The sequence below is a fragment of the Gobio gobio genome (assembly GCF_949357685.1).
Source record: "Gobio gobio genome assembly, chromosome: 15".
Classification (NCBI taxonomy): Eukaryota; Metazoa; Chordata; class Actinopteri; order Cypriniformes; family Gobionidae; genus Gobio; species Gobio gobio.
In genome coordinates, this window is record NC_137108.1 from 43,138,338 (window position 1) to 43,154,476 (window position 16,139).

A 16,139-nucleotide genomic window follows, 5' to 3' on the forward strand; every position below is an offset into this window, starting at 1 on the left:
TTTACTGTGTATGCGTTGAACGCCATTTTGGCTCCGGTTGCCTTGACAGCAGGCCACAGTTTCTACCTGGCTCTGTGGAGAATCTTCAGAGAAATATATATGCATTTATACAGTAGCCTACTCCTCCAAGTGAACTTCTACTTCTGTATTTTGTCAACTTTCTGTTTGGAGCATGTGAATGTCAAAATACTGATTGACTTCCCATGTAGGCCTAGCGACTGTATATTTGAAGGCAGGATGTGTTTATTTGGTAAAGAGAGGGTATTTTTGTGTATGCTTATTTGTAGTTTGGCAATGTGAGGAAAGAGTCTACAATAAGAGATAAAATGTCAGTAAAGAGAGATCAAAAGTAATTATGTTTAACATTTAATATCTGAATGATAATCCAACATGTTCAGTTTGGAGTCCTAAAACCTGGAAGAGAATTTTAATTTTTGAGCTAGGTTTCTGTCTGGATTTTGGGGTTTTTATAATAGTAAACATTTTTTTTATTTTTTTATGTTTTGCACACAGTCATACTCAAATGTGAATTTTTGAAGTTGCTGGCAAGCTTGATATTATAACTAGAATAGGGCACCTTATTGCAACTTATCTATTGCAGGCCTATCTATGCACATTTTTGTACAGACTGTGTGTAATTGGTGTTCTAGAGAAAAACATAAATTATTAGTAAATCCTGAACAAAATTAAGTTGATGTCATGAATGAACAGCTCTATAAATGCAAGAAAGAAGGGCCCAATTACAGTTGTTTTAGTATTTAAAAATGGCTGCTAACTGTCGTACGCACGTTCACGAGAGACTGGCGTTTTAGCGTATGAAGTAGGGCGCTCCGGTGAGAATATGCTAGTTCTTGCGAGAACCAAGTTTTGTTTTGCTCTATCCTCTGCACTTCCGCATTTGTCAACGGAACTTAGGCTATGCCTGCGTCCTACGTCATATGCTGGAACACCAGTCTCTCGTAAACGTGCGTACGTCAGTTAGCGGAAGTTAGAGATTACAGTTTGTAAAGTTTTAAATATGGATATTTTTCTTACACAAACACATCACTTCGTTTCAGAAGGCCTTTATTAGTCCCCCGGAGCCGGATGGATACACTTTTATGGACTTCAAACAAGAAACTGCCATTATAAAGCTTGGAAGAGCCAGGACATTTTTTTATATATAACTCCGATTGTATTCGTCTGAAAGAAGAATGCCATACACCGATGGCTTGAGGGTGAGTAAATCATGGGCTAATTTTCATTTTTGGGTGAACTATCCCTTTAATGCCTGTATTCCACATCCTTAATAACAAATACAAAAAATAGGCTACACAGTTACATTAAAAGGTGGAGATCTTTAAGATATCAAACGATACAAAAGGTAAATCTTGAATTATATGTTCCATTAAAAAATGGCTATCAAAGTTGTGTCCTCACTTTGCGTCAACTCCGTCAGGAGTTTTTATAATTCTGAATAAATCAGGCAGTGTCAACTCTGAGGAGCACTAACTATTTCCTGATCATTATGGATCTCACAGTTGGACACCTATAGGCCTGGGCTGAATCCGGATCCGCCCCTATACCCTCAAATAGGCCATTATTTGAAGGGACAGCCATTTGTTTTGGTGTCCGAAACCATAGTGGACGTTATTGAGTGCACTCATTCAATCCCACATTGCACCGCAATGACGAGTGTACATCCGATGTAGCCTACACAACAGCTGTCCGAATTCACTCACTCGTTTTCATTCACTCCTTCAAGTGAACTGTATTAGTGGACTAGGGAATAGTGAATGAGTGTTTAGGGGGCGCTTTCAAATTCAGCCCTGGTTTTACAGACAAGGTTTAGCCTAAACCAGGATTAGGCCTTAGTTCAATTGGGGCATTTAAATAGCTTTCATAAATGTACACTAGAAAAACACATTAAGGTGTGCATCTTAAAGGGATAGTTCACCCAAAAATGAAAATCATAATTTACTCACCCTCAAGTTGTTCCAAACCTGTATGAGTTTCTTTGTTCTGCTGAACACAAAAGAAGATAGAGTGAAGAATGTTTGTAACAAAGCAGATAGAGCAACTATTGATTACCATAGTATTTTCCCCCCCTACTATGGTAGTCAATAGTTGCTCTATCTGCTGGGTTACAAACATTCTTCTAAATATCTTCTTTTGTGTTCAGCAGAACAAAGAAACTCATACAGGTTTGGAACAACTTGAGGGTGAGTAAATGATGACAGAATTTTAATTTTTGGGTGAACTATCCCTTTAAGACAAAGCATGTGTTAATATATGTCAGTACAGGTTTATTTCAGTTAAAACAGCTCAAACATGCATTTGAGTCTGGGACTTAAGCCTTGTATGTGAGACCAGGGGATAGTCCTGGAAGTTAAGCCCAATATGAGCAATAGTTATAGAGATACTTTGCCTTACACTAAAAAATGCTGGATTGTTTCATCCAATGTTTGGGTCAATATGGGCAAACTCAACTGTTTTAAACCCAACGGATCGGTTTGTCCACATTTGACCCAACAGCATTTTTAATCATAAGGAAAGCACTTTGAAAGTGATTGAAAAGCACTTTTGTAAGATTTTACACCGAGGTTCAAACGAACTGTTCACTCATCGTGTAGGCTAACTTCAGAAACGCGATGGCATCTATAAATAGCCTACCGTAGTAGCCTACTCCGATTTATACGATTATCATATTCATATTCGATGGTATTTACACGGTTAATTGTCATATGAATCTAAATGGGATTATATCACATCCAATTTACAGGCATACACACAGTGCATTTAGATCGATCTACACTGGTAAACGCGCACACACATACACGCGCGCGCGCGCTCTCTCTTCACCGCCCCCTTCTCTCTCTACCTCTCTCTCTCTCTCTCTCCCTTCGTTCTCTTCTTCTTCATCACTCTTGTTTTGCGCGTGTGTGATATGTGATGCGATATACGGGCTGTAATCATTCCAATGGCTCTTGTCGAGCATGGACGGTGATTTTATTTCGATTTTTCCATTCGCATTACGGGAATATCGCTCCAGCGTCGACGCAGTCCATGAGCACGAGAGGTTTTTGGCTTCCTTTGACTGCTGAAGGATATTTTCGCATGTCGAGACACTGAGAGCACGTTCAATGCCGTTGGAACATGTCATATGTTCCCTTTCAAGGTAAGAGGACTCGTCACATTTCTGCTGCATCCTCCGTGTTCCTCCCTCAGCGTCCTCCTGCGCTAGAGTACCACTGATGCTGCTGCTGATGCTCTCACTGATGCAGGTGGAGGACTGCTGTCATTTTATCACTCCAAGGCAGGAAGCTTCTGTGCACTCGTGAGGGTTAGAGACCCCTCTGCCCTTTACGACGTTTTACAATCTGTTTAAGCACCTGCAAACCGTGCAAAGTATCTATCCCACTGCATGGGAGCTCACTGGTTAGTGGAATTATCTTGAATTGTGTATATGAAATGTCTCAGATGCTCACTGCGAGTAAAATATCCTTTCATTTGGGGACTTTTTGTGTCTGTATGAGTTTTGTGAAGTAGCTGACTGGGATGTCACTGCATGCTTTGGGGGGAATGAGCTTATTAGGTTGCATCTGTGATCCTCAGCAGGCGCATCAATACTTTAACCGTCACTTAATAGTTTTTTGAATAGTGTATTGCTGTTGAGTGAGGAGCACTGATTATTCCTTCTTATTTTATTTTTTTTGCGCATGCAATAGCCTATTATTAGTCATTATTGATCTCTTGTGAGGAGTCAACTTCATCAGTCTTATATTTTGAGTTTTTTTTTTGTCTTTTGCTGAATGTAAAATGATGTCAGTTCAGCTCTAGTATTTGAGCGCAGCTGGTTATGTTATTGCATAATGTTTTTGTGGACACAGCATAAATGGTTGCTTTGAATGGTTATACTGTATGATGACAAATGAAAGATGACTAACTGGGTTGTGAAGTAACTTACCCAATGACTGACCTCTGCCGGTTCAAAGTCAAAGCGTGGAAACTGATTTTTGAGAGTATAATGCGCCTGAGTTCCACCTAAGCTGTTTTCAATTTGTTTAGCAAAGAGGCTTTTCTAATGGGAATTTTCTTCTAATGTTTGTTCCATTAGGGAGAATAATTGTTTTGCAGTTTTGGAGCATGTTCAACAGTGAAAGTCGACTATGGTCAGCGGCTAAAGAAATGCATCACAATAGTCTGTAACACTTTATTTTGATGGTTTTGAACATTCTGTTGACTATAAGTAACTTTTTACAACTATGTCAACTTATTCTAACCCTAACCCTAGTCTACTAACACTCGACTCACTTATTGTCTTGTCTTACTTAGTTACTTATTGTCAACAGAATGTGTTAAAGGGACCATCAAAATAAAGTGAAACCTAATAGTCTATACGTCTTGACAGCCTCATAATGTGAAAGTAATACCAACTATAATGCTCATTTCAAGACTTCTGCTGCCTGTTATTAATTGTCTACAGACATATTTCAGTGTGTCACAGCATTTTCATGGACTATGGACAATGTATAGATTGTTGTAAAAATCATGGTAAAAGAGAGCTATCAGTGAAGAAGGAACACCAAACTAAAGGCCCATTCACACCAAGAACAATAACTGTAATGAAAAGATAGCGATGTAGTTCTAAAATCGTTCTAAATATAAAAGAATAGCAGAGTCCGCACCACAATTAACGAAAACGGCACAGAGAAACAATATCGATGGAATAATTTTTTTCCAGCTGAGCAATGATAAAAACATCGACAGCCAATCAGAATCCATCCTGCTTTAAAGAGCTTGAGCATTTAAAGTGGCAGACTGACAAAACTGCACTGGTGTGGACGCTAATAGAGTTACTTATAGTTATCTTTATCGTTCTTGGTGTGAATGGGCTTAAAGGGATAGTTCACCCCAAAAATGAAAATTCTGTCATTAATTATTCACCCTCATGTCGTTCCAAACCCGTAAGACTTTTGTTCATCTTCTGAGCACAAATTGAATGAGGTTAATTCTCGTGTGTTACGCATCACGTCTGAGCTTCCGCAAGAACCAATGAGGTTAATTCTCGTGTTACGCATCACGTCTGAGCTTCCGCAAGAACCAATGAGGTTCATTCTCGGGTTACGCATCACGTCTGAGCTTCCGCAAGAACCAATGAGGTTCATTCTCGTGTTACGCATCACGTTTGAGCTTCATCAAGAACCAATGAGGTTAATTCTTGTGTTACGCATCACATCTGAGCTTCCTCAAGAAACAATTAAGTTTATTCTTGTGTTACGCATCACGTTTGAGCTTTTGCAAGAACCAATGAGGTTCATTCTCGTGTTACGCATCACGTTTGAGCTTTTGCAAGAACCAATGAGGTTAATTCTCGTGTTACGCATCACGTCTGAGCTTCCGCAAGAACCAATGAGGTTCATTCTCGTGTTACGCATCACGTTTGAGCTTTTGCAAGAACCAATGAGGTTCATTCACGTGTTACGCATCACGTTTGAGCTTCTGCAAGAACCAACGAGTTTTATTCTCGTGTTACGCATCACGTTTGAGCTTCTCCAAGAACCAACGAGTTTTATTCTCGTGTTACGCATCACGTTTGAGCTTCTGCAAGAACCAATGAGGTTTATTCTCGTGTTACGCATCACGTTTGAGCTTCAGCAAGAACCAATGAGGTTTATTCTTGTGTTACGCATCACGTTTGAGCTTCTCCAAGAACCAATGAGGTTTATTCTCGTGTTACGCATCACGTTTGAGTCTTCTGCAAGAACCAATGAGGTTCATTCTCGTGTTACGCATCACGTTTGGGCTTCAGCAAGAACCAATGAGGATAATTCTAGTGTTACGCATCACGTTTGAGCTTTTGCAAGAACCAATGAGGTTTATTCTCGTGTTACACATCAGGTTTGAGCTTTTGCAAGAACCAATGAGGTTAATTCACGTGTTAAGCAGCATGTTTGAGCATCCTCACGAACCAATGAGGTTCAGTCTTGTTACGCATCACGTTTGAGCTTTTACAAGAACCAATGAGGTTAATTCTTGTGTTACGCATCACGTCTGAGCTTCCGCAAGAACCAATGAGGTTCCTTCTCGTGTTACGCATCACGTTTGAGCTTCCGCAAGAACCAATGAGGTTTATTCTCGTGTTACGCATCACGTTTGAGCTTCAGCAAGAACCAATGAGGTTTATTCTTGTGTTACGCATCACGTTTGAGCTTCTCCAAGAACCAATGAGGTTTATTCTCGTGTTACGCATCACGTTTGAGTCTTCTGCAAGAACCAATGAGGTTCATTCTCGTGTTACGCATCACGTTTGGGCTTCAGCAAGAACCAATGAGGATAATTCTAGTGTTACGCATCACGTTTGAGCTTTAGCAAGAACCAATGAGGTTCATTCTGGTGTTACGCATCACGTTTGAGCTTTTGCAAGAACCAATGAGGTTTATTCTCGTGTTACGCATCACGTTTGAGCTTTTGCAAGAACCAATGAGGTTAATTCACGTGATAAGCAGCATGTTTGAGCATCCTCACGAACCAATGAGGTTCAGTCTTGTTACGCATCACGTTTGAGCTTTTACAAGAACCAATGAGGTTAATTCTCGTGTTACGCATCACGTCTGAGCTTCCGCAAGAACCAATGAGGTTCATTCTCGTGTTACGCATCACGTTTGAGCTTCCGCAAGAACCAATGAGGTTCATTCTCGTGTTACGTCTCGTGTTGGCTGGTAAAAAGTCACTGTGGCAGGTAGTCAAAAAAGTTCATTTCAGGCCCTGTATATATATATATATATATATATATATATATATATATATATATATATATATATATATATATATATATATATATATATATATATATATATATATATATATATATATATATATATATATATATATATATATATATATATATATATATATATATATATATATATATATATATATATATATATATATATATATATATATATATATATATCTTTCTCTCATACCGATAGGATAGGCGTGATAATTGCTGATGACGAGTTGATTGGATTGATCATTTGAACATGCTCCTCCCGAACTTTGTTAATGAAACATCATTTAAAAATAGGTGGATGGAAACATAGCTAGTGACACTTTACACTCTTTGATCTCTCCTTCAGGATTGTTTCACCTATACTTTACAAAGAAAAGGCATCACACAAAATTCCTATGGACACTGCAATGGTCGCAAAATGACATCACATTCTGCAGTGTGTTTTTATAAAAGACATTCAATATATAATACATCAAAAAATGTAAAAATATGAAATCTTCTCCACTTTACTTTTACAATGCTGCTATCCATCCTTCTGATTTACAGTTTGCATTATTGTAATCCAGGTCACACTGTGGCATATCAATCTTCTATTGGTCTTCACGTGATACGAGTTCACAGGTCAGAGTTCACCAAACTTGAACTGCGAAACTTCTTCGCTTGAGCTTGCGTTTCCTTTTGGGCATTTGCATGCATGCATGGAAGTCAATGGAACGAAAAGTCTAGTGTGACCTCAAAGGCAGGGTAGGCGATTTGTTCCTGAAACATTTTTTGTTATTTCAGTTGAAAGTCTCTTCATATCCTGATAACAAGCACTAAGTTAAGAGGTCTAAATGTATTTACATGTGTCGTTTGAGAGGAAGGCGTAGGACCATAAATTGTTTGTCCAATCATAGCATTTGGTCCGAAAGCAATGATACAATGTCCAACCTGCCTGTCAGCGCATGTATTTTCATACCTCCGTGCACTTGCTTGTGCAGACATTACACGTCATCAGTGCTTTTCATGTTATGCAGAGTTAGACAGACGTCAAACACAGCACCGCAACCGAAACAGCAGCCACCTTTTACAGTTCCTCCTGAACCAAATTAACAAGCTTATGCTGCGTTCACGCCATAACTACTGTAATTTGGAAGATTACAGAAACCAGTAATGTTATACTCGAAGCGGTTCGTGACTCGAATCGACGCGTTTCAATGGCAACACTATTAACGCCAAAATGAATCTGCAGCAGTCAGGTGGTACAGGCCAAAGCTCTTTAAGTTGCTTATGTTCATTATTATTGTAATGTTATGTGCTTTGAGACATGAGGTAGTTTGACGGCGTCTCTCGTGATCTTCCGGCTGTACGCTTTCATGCGTTTTGAAGGAGGCGGGGCTTTGGAGATGCTCTGAAGGTAGGGTTGCCACCTTTGGTGTGGCAAAATAAGGGACACCCATTCACGAACCAACCCCCCCCCCCCCCCCCCAAAAAAAAAACACGTCATGAAATGATTATTTCTACATTGACAACTTAACAGCTCAATAATAAACCATAAGAAAACATGAGATCAAGTATGTGAACTTGCAACAGAATACATTTTATTTTATTTTACATTTGATTATTTTATTTATTTCTAAAGAACTCTTTAGTAGCCTATTTGGTGCACTTTAAAGGGACAGTTCAGCCCAAAATGAAAATTCTGTCATCATTTACTCGCCCTCATGATGTTCCAGACCTGTATGAGTTTCTTTGTTCTGCTTTTTCATTTTTGGGTGAACTGTCCCTTTAAGCAGTCATTCTGAACCAGTAATCACTTTTTTGAATTTCAAAAATGTATTTTTTTTTATTAATTTACTTAAATTATGACTATATTATCATGTAATTATTTGTCCCATTTTTATCTAAAACATGTTTTAAATGTCAAACTTTATATGACAGGATTATTGGTTATGTATGATTAGGTAAATTTTAAATTAATAATTACATTTATTAGGCTATAATCTATTAATTAACCTGTCTAAAAAATAATAATTCTGTCTGCCAAGCTCTGATAATGTATGGAATATTATATTAATATATTATCCATAAAAAAAAAAACTATAGGCTACCTAGAAGCACAGATGTGTCTGTCACCGCTGTTGCTTTAAGTCAGTCAGTCTGAGACACTGAAATGCTTCTCTAAAGTGTGCAGTTGGCCTGAGGTTCATCAGGAGTTACTGGACAGACCCATTGATGCCTGTTTGATATTCAGCTCTATATCTGGAGATCCTCTTGCGTTTAAACGGTGGACGCACGCGACGCGAGCTCGACATGTTTTTTAAAAAACGCGCAAGTTTACAGACACACTCTGGCACAGCTCATGTTCTCGAGACTCCGCCGCTATGACAACAAAGCCGCTAAAACGCAATCACGCACAAATGAGCTCCTGTACTACTTATTGTGAAATTGATTTGTTTATATTTGCTATCAGTATTCTCCACACTGCAAAATCCTTGTGTGTTTATTAAACTATGTGTGGACCTATGTAAAATACGGAACAAATCGCGTCCCGTATTGGTTTGATACGGAACGCGTCATTTTGCTTGTAAATACGGGACGATTCCGTATTTTACGGGACGGGTGGCAACCCTATCTGAAGGGAGGGTTGAACCTTATGCTTTCAAAGCTAACTTGCTATAGCTAGCCGCTCCGAAAATTGCCTACCCTACCTTTAACTTCATAAGTGAAGTGACTGATTTGGAGCGCTACACATTGGAGGACCCCACGTACCAGATAAAGCACATGGGAGACTCGAATCAAATTGTTTTGTCGTAGTATTTGGCGTAAGCTAACTACATAATACTCTAATAAGCAATATAATAAAATATTGGGTTAAATAAGTGCCATTGGGTTGGGTTAAAAAAGTGCCATTTCAATTAGATTCTGTCAGTACTGAATAAAGTAGTATTATATAAATATTGAGATTATGCCTTTAAATGCTGGCTAGGTAGTTCACCAGGTTTTGGAAGAGAGCTTCTGACTAACTTTGACCGCAGCAGTGCAGAATAAATCACTGTACTCCTGGGTTTTAATATTCGCACTGGACCACATAAGAGGCCTGCAAGATGTTCCCTTATTATAAAGTCAGCCTTATAGTAATTCAATTATACTCAAATGTTTAGCCTACAGCTTGACTTAACTGGCTTCTGTAGAAAAGATGATCTCCCTATTTTGATTGGTTTTAACTATTCATGTTGCCAGAAGGTCATGTAGGGCCAGAAAACCTAAAGACTTATTCAGGCCGAAGTCAGAATAAGGTGTTCATAACAGATATTACATCCATCAGTCATTTCAATAGTAAAAGTTTTAATAAGGGTGTATAAACGTACACTACCATTCAAAAGTTTAAGGGTGAGTAAGTTTCTTTCTTTTTTTGAAAAAAGTAATATTTTTATTCAGCAGGGATGCATTAAATTGATCGATAAAGACAATTATTGTGCTAGAAAAGACTATTTCAAATAAAAGCTGTTCTCTTGAACTTCCTAATTATATCCTGAATTTTTTTTTTATCAGTTTCAACAAAAAATATTTCCAACTGTTTTCAACACTGATAATAATTATTGAAAAAAATGTTTGTTGAGCAGCAAATCAGCAAATTCGAATGATTTCTGAGGGATTATGTGACACTGAAGACTGGAGTAATGATGCTGAAGATCCAATTATTTATTTATTTATTTTTAAAAATTCAGCTTTGCATCACAAAGGAATAAATTACATTTAAAAAATACACTGCCATTCAAACGTTTTTGATCGGTAAGATTTGTAATGTTTTTAAAAAAAAGTCTCTTATGCTCACCAAGGCTGCATTTATTTTATTAAAAATAAATATTAATAATAAAAAAACAGTAATATTGTGAAATATTGTTAAAATGTAATTTATTTATGTGATGCAAAGCTGAATTTTCTGCAGTGTCACATGATCCTTCATCATTCTAATATGATGATTTGCTGCTCAAGAAAGATTTATGATTATTATCAATGTTGAAAACAGTTTTTTTCAGGATTCTTTGATGAAAAGAAAGTTCAAAAGAACAGTATTTATTTTATATAGAATCTTTTGTAACATTTTAAATGTCTTTACTGTCACTTGTGATCAATTTAATGCTTCCTTGCTGAATACATGTATGTCTTTAAGTTCTTGCAAAAAAAATTATTTACTTTAAAATTTGTTACTATTGATCAAATAAAATGCAGCCTTGGTGAGCATTAAATACATTTTTCAAAAACTTTTGAACGGTATATAGGCTTATAAACAGCAGCTACAGTTAATTTCATATTTTCAGCTGTAAGCGGAACATGCTAATTAGTGTTTTTTTGCTAAGACAAGCATCATTTTTATTGTTGCTCATACTCAAGGGATTTGAACAAACCCCTAACCTTATTAAACTTTGCTGTGTAACTCGTCCTGAGTATTTCATGAGATTGTTGAGAAGAGGTGTGCTATTACTTTTGTGAAGCTCAATCACTAACATGCTTTTACGCATAGATAGACCATATCTAGCAAGCTAGAATATCATAGAGGGGGTGCAAACATATAGTAACATGCTAAAAACCACTCAGAAAACCTTAGCAACTGCATAGCAGTGACGTGGCAACCACCCACAACAGCCTAGCATGGGAAAACACCACTCACACAAATGTAAAAATCTACTTGGTGACATTGTCTTAATATAGTTAAGAATGAAAATGTATCCAGATGCTTTTTTTTGTAAACCCCGTCAACAATGTTTATCAATGAATCAGATGTCATTGCATTTCTTGCGTTTTTACATTTTAACTAGTTATCACTCTTTCCCCCTCTTCACTGTAAACCTTAATAAGTTGGCAAAACTCAAAAATGTTATGTAAACAGTCACATAAAATTTGTACTCATACATTTTAATTTCATGTAACTTGAAATATTTTGAGTAAGCCCATTCATACACAACTTAAAATGATCATGTAAAACTGAAATAGTTTTAGTAGGGGAAACTTGGCTATCCTTAAAGCTACACTGTGTGATATTTTCCCCCATATAGCGGTTAAAAGGTATATGACCATCCAGTGAATATTAGTTTCTCTTCCTCTCAAATCCGATTTCGTTTTAACTCCTACTGTGGCCGATTTAGTCCAAGATTAACATGGCTTCCAGTTCGACCTCGTACACATTCGACACGGTGCCATCGAGTGTTAAAACGCGAAAGGCGAAGCTTGAATTCACGGGTATGTCCCTCTTTGGCTGATGTACTTTCAAGATGGAGGGGCAACATGGCGACCCGCATTCGAACCCATTACCGTATGTATTTTCAATGGCATATTATAAACTTACGAGAATACTTTATTACTTGAAAGAAGTAAATATACATTAATGAGCACATATATTTTTGAAAGAACTAAGTGTTTTTAGCTAAGAATAAACTAAAAAGTTACACAGTGTAGCTTTAAAGGCACAATATGTAAGTTTTCGCCACCAGAGGTTGCATTTTCAAAACCATAACAAACGCAAAGCTTGATGATGCTATGAAGGAGAATGGAACAATGGGAGATGCAAGGCCGTAACCATGTCTTGAACATTGTGGGGGACCAATGTTATTTTTATAAAGCATAAAGAAACAGAACAGTGAACGAAAATCTAGGTCTAATTCTAGTTATAGCTAATAATCTATTTGCAAATAATATTTGCATTAATTTGTGTCAAATATATTATTGGTCTCGATTCTTCCAGTTAGTGAAGTAAATACATAAATCTGTTGATAACATTTGAATTCCTTAGTGGTCTAGTGGTAGCGTTAGTTTAAGCCGTGTCGAAGGTTACAGGTTCTAATCCGCCCTCATATAGTTTTTATATTATAGTTCAAAGATGTTCAATGATTGTATATTAAGAGCATGGACACGTTTGTGTGCATTTTGTTTTGTGATTTCACCGGAAAGAATAGAGTCCCCGCAATGGCATTAAGTGATAGATTTGACGCGCTAGTGTGATGACTGTGAATGAGCCAAAAATGAGAAATGAATACAGGTTTGGAACAATATTAGAATGAGTAAATAATGACATAATTTTAGAGGAACTGTCCCTTTAAGGACAGCGTGTTCACTAGTCTGCCTGCTGTCAATGTAAGACCTGCGTGCATCACAGACACGCGCCGATTTTACTTTCACTTTAGACATAACCGACTGTGTTTATATTAACCTTGTGTGTATTTGACAGTATTAGCGCAGTAAGACTACTTAGTCCAGTAATCACGTGTTTGACAGGCGTTTAGTGCGCACGCTCGGAAAAGCGAATGTTAAAACCTTGCATATGCACGCGAATGAGCCGGCAAGGCTTTAAAACGCATGCAAATAATCAGAGGTGGACAGTAACGAAGTATATTTACTTGAGTACTGTACTTAAGTACACTTTTTGAGTATCTGTACTTTACTGAAGTATTATTTTTTAGGGAAACTTTTACTTTAACCTCACTACATTTGAAAGACAAATATTGTACTTTTTACTCCACTACATTTCTATCAAGATCCTCGAAGTCAAAAGTCGTTTCTGTAGCAGCTTTGCAAGTCAGTGGATGATTTTTTTTCTTCTTTAAAAGTTTTTTTTTTTTTTTGCAAAATGTAAATGTCTGGGAGAAAGAGAAGCATAGACATATGGATGAATCTGAAAAAGCCTGATGAAAGAGCTCAGTTTAGTCTGTTTTGTTGTGCCTCTGAGATGCCAGAGCACGAGTACTGAATAGAGCTTACTTTTGTGTGTTTTTCGCACTTAAACAGACCAATACACACAATGTCAATTTTCATTTTGGAAAGTATTCACGTAAACAAAGTTGATTATGTCTTAAGTGAACGTAAACAGTTGGGGGAATATCAGATGTGTATCAGTGTGTTGGATTTGTGCATTCTGCCTTAAAGTGACAGCAGCTTTGTAACTTTTAAGTATTTAAATGAGTTCAAGGTGGTCGGATGGAGCATCACTGACTGGCTTAAACCACCATGGCATAGCGTGCATTTATACAATAATGCAACAATAATGAAATAATGCATTGACATAAAAAAGGAAATTTACTTTTGATACTTAAGTTCTTTTAAAAGCAAGTACTTCTGTACTTTTACTTAAGTAAAAATAGTTTTTAACAACTTTCACTTGTAACAGAGTAATATTTGACGAGTAGTACTTTTACTTTCACTCGAGTAATGGGGTTGTGTACTTTGTCCACCTCTGCAAATAATGAACTTTCTTGATTGTGAATAACTCTAGTGTTCTGTGAGTATAACTCCACCCCTAACGTGTGGTGGGAATGTCGCGTTGTTCAGTATATTGGGATGGAGGCAAATTATAGAATTTGTAGAAAAATACTTAATTAAATGCAAAACTGAAAAACCGCAATTCACAGGCGCATATTGAACCGTGAAGGCCGTACCGAACAGATCAATATTATATTGAGAATTGTGGCATCCCTAGTTTATATACTTTTTGACCACTGCAGAGCACCGTTCGCTGTAATTTGGATGCATTTCTAGACTTGTATTTCTTTAAATGCTGGCAAGTATTTACAAGAGCAATATATTTCATCAACGCTCAAAAAAATAAAAGTAGAAAAGCACGTAAACATTTGAATTGGGCCGTTGTGTGCGCTGATTTGCAGCGAAAAGGAGAAAAAGAAAAAAGATTATGGGCTGCAGGGTTGCCAACTCTCACGCATTATCACGCTTTCAGGCTCTGTCTCATGCTCTCACGCTGCCCAACTTAATCTCAAATTGCCAAACCTATTAAACAAAGTCTAAGCTTTTACATCTTTTTACGTTTTAATGCGAAATTCAAACAATAAATAGCGTTTTGGCGCTAATATGGCATAACAGTTAAAGCCAGAGTGTTGAAAAACAGAGTTGCGACATGCTCTCTCATCTACCGGTGGCTCACGGAGCTCTCAATACTTCTAGCGCTGTGTCAATACATTTGAATGGCTTGATACATAACAGCTCCACTTTACAGGTGTTTGGAGCAAGTTTTGGTAAACAGTACAGCATAATGTGCATTGATTATTACGTCAACCATACAGGATCGTTTTATAATGGAGAGTGATGGAGATGCAACAATGTTAACATTAATGTTAATGTTTTTTATTGTAGGCTATTTAGCCCTCAGGTATTCCTTACTAATTGGTCACACTCATACTCATTGATGGTCAAATGTGACCATACACCTTAACTATTTTTCAATTGAATAAATGTTCTATATTTTGGTTCAATAATATTTATTGAATATTTTGAGATATTTTGGTACTAAATACTATTTGTGCAATAACTATGGTCCATTAATGACCACTTAAAATATTTTTCTTCTAATATTGTTTTTATTTATATTACAATTAGTATAGTAATTAAGGTTAAATTAGAGAATTCTTATTCAAAGAGGCAAATTAGAGTCATTTTGTGGCTCGAAAAATAATAATTTCCATTTGTAATGCCATTACCCACTGGTGCCTTTATGGCTCTTTAATAAACATACATGTATCTAATCTAGTTGCTCAAAAAAGTATTGCAGTTTTGCCTTTTAATAAATATTTAGATATGATCAAACACTAGATTTCTTTAAAGGTCCTGTTCCTCGTGATCCCATTTTTCAAACTTTAGTTAGTGTGTAATGTTGCTGTTAGAGCATTTATAATACCTGTAAAATTATAAAGCTCAAAGTTCAATGCCAAGCGAGATATTTTATTTAACAGAAGTTCCCTTTCAAAGCCTACAGCGAACGACTGGTAAGGACTACATCCTGGTATTTCCTGCTTTAATTACGTCAGTAGAGCAGTATGTCGACTAACCTCCGCCCACAAGAACACGCGAAAAAGGGGGCGTGGTCTTGTTGCTCCCGCGTGGAGAATAGGAAGTGTTGCGTTCGTTTGCGTTCGTATAGTTTGTTTGTTGCCATGTCGTCGAGACGCTGTTATTTTCATCCCGGAGTCAAGTCACCTTTGTTTGGCTTTCCCAGGGAAGCTGTACTTAGAGATCATTGAGCGCATGCATCCCCGTTATGGTGAGAGGCGTGACCTTTCCGGTAACGTGCGCTCTGCGTGCGCTAAGCTGCTGTCGAATCACTACACGGGAACCGCTGGCACAATCAGAACTCGTTACGTGTTTCTGAAGGAGGGACTTCATAGAACAGGGAAATCTTTCAAGCCGTTTTGAGGACAGTGAAAACAGCAGTATACAGATAAGTAAATTGTGTGAAAAATACTGTGTTTTTTTACACGCGAAACATGAACACGTTATATTGAACACTGTAAACACAATCAAAGCTTCAAAAAAACACGAAAAACGGGACCTTTAAATGTGACATTTTAAAATGTTAATAACGTACACATCCTTATTTCCT